This window comes from Taudactylus pleione, unplaced genomic scaffold (assembly GCF_031769625.1).
Source record: "Taudactylus pleione unplaced genomic scaffold, aTauple2 ptg000893l, whole genome shotgun sequence".
In the NCBI taxonomy this organism is placed as follows: domain Eukaryota; kingdom Metazoa; phylum Chordata; class Amphibia; order Anura; family Myobatrachidae; genus Taudactylus; species Taudactylus pleione.
In genome coordinates this window covers 1147009-1154280 of record NW_028285294.1, presented here as the reverse complement: position 1 = coordinate 1154280, position 7272 = coordinate 1147009, and the positions used below count along the sequence as shown (strand labels likewise).

Genomic DNA, 7272 nt, shown 5'->3' with positions numbered 1-7272 from the left:
TGGACTAGCACCTCCCATTATATATATATAGTCAGGGTGTGCAGTCTGGGACGTTTCCTACATACTCCATGTAATGTGCTTTTTCTCCTTCATCCACTAGGGGACACTGGAGCCTCAGTACAATGGGGTATAGAAGTGGGTTAGCCGGGAGCTGGCACCTTTAATAAAAAAAAAACCTTGAATGGTGGCTAGCTCCTCCCCCTATATACTTCATTCAGGCGAGCAATGAGCAGCAAGCGCTAGCGCGGTGAAGGCGCCATAGCGGAGGGGGCGGAGCTTAAGTCCGTCTTCTGCTCCTGCCTCCCAGCATCCCCAGCGCTTCTGTAGTAGACGCTGGGGGCCATTTTAGAGAATAGGGCTGCTCCTGGAGACTGCACCTGATAAGACCGGTACAAATTTGCTTTTAAGGGCTGTTATAGCTCTATTATAGAGCTGCTAGGGGGCTTAGCAATCTCCCTCTCTGCCCCCCTTGGTTATAGTCTCTATATCTGTCTCTCACATACTGTATGTGTGGTGTGTGGGTGCTGCAGCATGGCTTCTAAGGGATCTAAGGCTGCACAAAAGTCCTTCTCATGCAAAAGATGCGCAGAGAAGTTCACACAGCAATCTACCTCCTCTCTGCTGTGTGACAAGTGACAGGCTGCCGACACTCCATCCCAGCCGTTATGGTCTGATCAGATAACTTCGGTTATGACTAGACTCTCTGATGAGCTTGAAGCTGCTCGTAGAGACAGGGAGGTGATCACACAGAGATCACCTGAGCCAGATTGGGCACGGTCTTTAGCCAAATCTGTGGAGGGACTTACTAAAGTTATGTCCCAGGCCCCTCCTGCTGCCTCGTTATATAATGTCCCTAATAAGAGACTTATTCAGAATCCTTTACATTGGGATGATGAGGAAGCGCAGGAACCCGAGGAGGGCGAGGTTCAGGAAGAGGTTCAGTTTCCTGATAATCGGAACCTATATCACAGGGCGTAGATGCATTAATCACTGCGGTACGCCAGGCTTTACACATAGAGGACTCAGAGGTGTCTTCTAAACCGTCTATTTTTGGAAAGAGATTTTGACAGGCTGTCACTTTACCAGCTTCAGAGGAGTTGGATGATATCCTGACCTCAGCGTGGAAACACCCTGATAAGAGGCTTCAAATCTCTAAGAAGATTTTATCCTATTATCCATTTCCACCAGATAGTAGGAAATTATGCGAAACTCCCCCATCTGTAGATCCCTCAGTATCCCGCTTTTCTAAAAAGATGGTGCTTCCCGTTCCGGGGGCTGTTTCCTTGAAGGAGTCCTCCGACAGAAAGCTGGAAAACACGCTAAAATCCATTTATACAGTGGCAGGAGTGTCACAGCGTCCAGTACTGGTTAGCTGTTGGGTTAATAAAGCTGTCGAAGCCTGGGCTACACAGCTTGCAGAAGGTCTTAGGTCAGGATCGCAGACGGAAGATCTCATTCAGCTGGCTGAGCAGATTGCAGAATCGGCCGCTTTCCTTGGGGAAGCCTCTAAGGACATATGTGGTCTTTCTGCTAGATCTTCGGCTTTAGCTATATCAGCCAGAAGAGCCCTTTGGCTGCGTCAAGTCCAAGAGAGCTGTAGAAGCTCTTCCTTTTACCGGAGAATTTCTTTTCGGGACGGAGTTGGATAAGTGGATCTCACAGGCTACCGGTGGGAAATCCACTTACCTACCATCTGCGGCTCCCCCTCCGAGGCGACCTTCTGCGGGACCTTCCTTTCGGTCCTTTCGTCCCCCCAGCAGGTTTAGAGGACGCTCCAGTGGAGCTCCGGCTTTCTCCCGCGGATCTAGAGGCCGTGGTAGAACTGCAACATCAGCTTCATCTGGATCCCAGCAGGACAAGACAACAGCAAAGCCCTCCGCATGACTCTCATTTCTCAGTTGGGAGATCAGAGGGTGGGAGCTCGTCTTTTACATTTCAGGGAAGTGTGGATCAAGTCTTGCCAGGACGAATGAGGCCAAGGACATCATTACACACGGTCTGAAGTTGGACTTCAGAATAGATCCGCCTTCTCGTTTTTTCACAACCAGTTTACCTCTGGCATCAGAAAAAAGGGAGGTTATTCTAGAAGCAATACAGAAGCTGCTATTGTCCCAGGTGGTAGTGGAAGTTCCGACCCATCAGAGAGGTCAGGGTTTTTATTCCAGCTTGTTTGTGGTGCCCAAGCCGGACAGCTCTATGAGACCCATTCTCAATCTCAGGGATCTCAACCCTTATCTTCGAACCATCAGGTTCAAGATGGCGTCTCTCCACTCTGTTATAGCAGGACTCGAGAAAGACGAGTTTCTTGTGTCCCTAGACATAATCCCTATCTGGCCTCCTCATCAAGCATTTCTTCGATTTGCGGTCCTAGATTCGCATTGGAAATTTCAGGCACTACCTTTCGGTCTTTCGTCGGCACCAAGGGTGTTCACAAAGGTCATGGCCGTCATGGTGGCTCTGCTGCGAATTCAGGGGGTAGTCATTGTCCCATATCTAGACGACCTACTGATCAAGGCTCCGGCAGTAGCTCAATTGTTAATAGACATTCAATTAACCGAGAAGCTTCTCTTGCAACACGGGTGGATCCTAAATTTAAAAAAATCCTCCTTGACTCCGACACAGCGTCTGCTGTTCCTGGGCATGATATTGGACACAGCGGAAGGGAAGGTATTTCTGCCCCAGGACAAGGTCTCCTCCATTCAAAGCATGGTGCTTCTGATTTTGCGACATCGCAGAGTATCAGTACATCTCTGTATCCGCCTGCTGGGAAAGATGGTGGCGACCTTAGAGGCAATTCAATATACAAGATTTCATGCCCGCCTCTTTCAGTTGGACCTTCTTTCCCAGTGGTCAGGATCCCACCTATTTCTCCACCAGCGAGTCCTCTTGTCTCCCCAGACGAGAACATCTCTAATTTGGTGGTTGAATCCCTCGCACTTGCTGACGGGACGACTGTTCGCAGTATGGGATTGGATTCTCCTCACCACAGACGCAAGTCAAAGAGGGTGGGGAGCAGTGACCCAGGGAAGACATTTTCAGGGGCACTGGACTCAAAGGGAGGCAGGTCTACCCATAAATATTCTAGAGTTAAGAGCAATATTTTATGCTCTCCAACTGGCGCAGCCTCTGTTGCAGGGTCAGGCAGTCCGAGTACAGTCGGACAATGCCACAGCGGTCGCCTTTATCAACAGACAGGGCGGCACCAAGAGCAGAGCCGCCATGAAGGAAGTAGGCAGAATCCTGCATCGGACAGAGGAATTCGCAGTGGCAATCTCTGCCATCTTCATTCCAGGAGTGGAAAACTGGGAGGCCGATTATCTCAGTCGGCAAGATATTCATCCAGGGGAATGGTCGCTCAATCCTCAGGTATTTCACCAACTAACTCTCAGATGGGGTCGTCCACAGGCCGATCTCATGGCATCGAGGTTGAACCACAAATTACCAATTTACTGTTCCTGGACCAGAGACTCACAGGCAGCAGCAGTGGATGCCCTAACAACACAGTGGAGGTTCCACTACGTATACTTATTCCCTCCTTTCCCGCTAATTCCTCGCTTACTTCAGAGAATCAAACGCGAGAATGTCAGAGTGCTGTTCATAGCACCAGATTGGCCCAGAAGAGCGTGGTACTCGCAGATAAGGAATCTGTTGGTAGACGAGCCGTGGCCGCTTCCTCTTCAAGACGACCTCCTGCTTTAGGGGCCATTTATTTATCAAGACTTAAGGCGGCTTCGTTTGACGGCATGGCTACTGAAAGGGCCGTTCTTAGACAGAAGGGAATCCCGTCAAGTGTAATTCCTACCATGATTAGGGCTCGCAAGGAGGTTGCGTCTCAGCATTACTATCGCATATGGAAAGCTTATGTCACCTGGTGTGAAAGACGCAATTCACCTCCATTAGTTTTTAAGGTATCACGTCTACTTCTTTTCCTTCAGACTGGCTTAACGGCAGGTCTTCGCCTGGGTTCCTTAAAGGTACAAATATCCGCGTTATCCATTTTCTTCCAGAGAAAATTGGCCTTATTACCAGATATCCAGACTTTTCTCCAAGGAGTAGTCAGGCTTCAGCCTCCATTTGTGCCTCCTACGGCACCATGGGACTTAGATTTGGTATTGGCTTTTCTCCTGTCTGAGACCTTCGAGCCGCTACAGAGGGTGGAGTTAAAGTACTTAACTTGGAAGGTGGTTCTCCTTTTGGCACTCGCCTCAGCGAGGCGGGTCTCCGAACTGGGGGCTTTATCATGCCGTCCTCCTTATCTCATTTTCCATGAAGATAGGGCAGAATTACGCACACACAAATCCTTTCTTCCAAAGGTAGTCTCTGCTTTTCATATAAATCAACCAATTGTGGTTCCTGTGTTTAAGGATGACACTCCAGCTTCTAGATCCTTAGATGTAGTCAGAGCGCTCCGGATTTATGTCGACAGGACTGCTTCGCTCTGTAAATCGGATGTTTTGTTTGTTCGGTTTGATTTGGCCCGACCAGGTTGGCCGGCTTCAAAACCAACTATTTCCAGATGGATTCGTCTGACTATCAAACAGGCTTATGTGGTGGCTTCCAGGCAACCACCGGCTTCTATTACAGCGCATAATACGCGCTCGGTAGGCCATTCATGGGCGGCTGCTCTTGGGGTTTCTTTAAACCAGCTTTGTCGAGCAGCCACTTGGTCTGGCAAGCACACGTAGAGGGGGAGGAGCTAGCCACCTTTCAAGATTTTTTTTTTATTAAAGGTGCCAGCTCCCGGCTAACCTGCTTCTATACCCCATTGTACTGAGGCTCCAGTGTCCCCTGTGGAATCGGAGAAAGGGATTTATCGGTAAGTACCAAAATCCTATTATTACACACCTGAAGGAAAGGAGACGCCTTCAGTCTGGACTAGCACCTCCCATTATATATATATAGACAGGGTGTGCAGTCCAGGAACCTTTCCTACATACTCCATGTAATGTGCTTTATTGCACACCTGAAGGAAAGGCGACGCCCTCAGTCTGGACTAGCACCTCCCATTATATATATTCAGGGTGTGCAGTCCAGGAATCTTTCCTACATACTCCATGTAATGTGCTTTATTACACACCTGAAGGAAAGGAGATGCCCTCAGTCTGGACTAGCACCTCCCATTATATATATTCAGGGTGTGGAGTCTGGGACCTTTCCTACATACTGCATGTAATGTGCTTTATTACACACCTGAAGGAAAGGAGACACCCTCAGTCTGGACTAGCACCTCCCATTATATATATATTCAGGGTGTGCAGTCTGGGACCTTTCCTACATACTGCACGTAATGTGCTTTATTACACACCTGAAGGAAAGGAGACGCCTTCAGTCTGGACTAGCACCTCCCATTATATATAATCAGGGTGTGCAGTCTGGGACCTTTTCAAACAAACAAAACTTTTCCAGCAAAGCATTAATGTGCACAATAGTACATCTGCCAAACCCATCCTAATCTACAGTAGATCTAGGACCCTCCCTGAGGCCAGTGTTGAGCTTGTTGCAGAATTTATCACACCCCAGCCCTCCATCCCGATCAGTGAGGACATTTCTGTCACAGATTATAGAAATGTTGATCATTGCATTGTACAAAGCGCAACATACTGGGAGTCATAGTCCAGTAACTGTGGTCCTGTCAGTACTTTAGTAATAACTTATAGCCGTACGGTGAGTCCTGGTGAATTGTTGTATTCTCATACCTCTCCCCACTTTACTAAATCATTTACATTTGTACGGCTGTTATTTACTTACAGGGGGCCGTAAGGTTAATAATGTTGCTTTTTTGTTTTCATGGCAATTGGGCGCTAGGGGGCACCTTCCCATTGAAATATACGAATGAGGAAGCAGTGTGGCGCTAGGGGGCACCTTCCCATTGAAGCCTATGGATGAGGAAGCAGTGTGGCGCTAGGGGGCACCTTCCCATTGAAGCCTATGGATGAGGAAGCAGTGTGGCGCTAGGGGGCACCTTCCCATTGAAGCCTATGGATGAGGAAGCAGTGTGGCGCTAGGGGGCACCTTCCCATTGAAGCCTATGGATGAGGAAGCAGTGTGGCGCTAGGGGGCACCTTCCCATTGAAGCCTATGGATGAGGAAGCAGTGTGGCGCTAGGGGGCACCTTCCCATTGAAGCCTATGGATGAGGAAGCAGTGTGGCGCTAGTGGGCACCTTCCCATTGAAGCCTATGGATGAGGAAGCAGTGTGGCGCTAGGGGGCACCTTCCCATTGAAGCCTATGGATGAGGAAGCAGTGTGGCGCTAGGGGGCACCTTCCCATTGAAGCCTATGGATGAGGAAGCAGTGTGGCGCTAGGGGGCACCTTCCCATTGAAGCCTATGGATGAGGAAGCAGTGTGGCGCTAGGGGGCACCTTCCCATTGAAGCCTATGGATGAGGAAGCAGTGTGGCGCTAGGGGGCACCTTCCCCTTGAAGCCTATGGATGAGGAAGCAGTGTGGCGCTAGGGGGCACCTTCCCCTTGAAGCCTATGGATGAGGAAGCAGTGTGGCGCTAGGGGGCACCTTCCCATTGAAGCCTATGGATGAGGAAGCAGTGTGGCGCTAGGGGGCACCTTCCCATTGAAGCCTATGGATGAGGAAGCAGTGTGGCGCTAGGGGGCACCTTCCCATTGAAGCCTATGGATGAGGAAGCAGTGTGGCGCTAGGGGGCACCTTCCCATTGAAGCCTATGGATGAGGATGCAGTGTGGCAGCTGACGCCTATGAATAAAGGCAACATTCGCAGTAGTGAGAACGCTGTGGATAATAAGTAATGGTTGGGTCTTCCACTGAGGACAATAACCTGCAATATGTAACTAGTAACAGGCGGCCTGCATTGTCTTCTGCCCTCAGGGGTATTTAGTGACTGATTGTTTTCCCAGGAGGGGGAGGTGAGCTGCTTCCATTTATCACTGTGCTATTTATATCCTCCCAAACATTCCGGCCATCCCTATAATGGGCAGTGTGCTCCCCTCCTGGCCCGTCCCCTCACACCATTGTCCTCACGGCTTATTGTTATGGCTCCTCATTTCCGCTCTGCCTCAGTCACCATCACTTGTTCTATCCTTAGCCAGCGGCTTTATGGCTGAGGGACCCGATGCTCTGTCTGATGTCTGCCTGCTGGCTGTGGACTCCATCAATGACCTGCACAATGTACCCCTGGACACAGAGTCTCCCCATGCAGCGGGAGGTAAGTGCAATTCATATATTATATATATACAAATATACAGTGGGGAAAACGAGGGCTGTGCAGTGTGATGTGATCATCTGCCCTTAAGCTGGGT

The 7272-nt window shown here is 49.6% G+C and overlaps 1 pseudogene; it reads left to right on the top strand.

Annotated features, from left to right (window-relative positions):
- The first annotated feature begins 2640 nt into the window (after positions 1-2640).
- LOC148474113 (uncharacterized) lies at positions 2641-4132 on the top strand (annotated as a pseudogene).
- The last annotated feature ends 3140 nt before the right edge of the window (positions 4133-7272 follow it).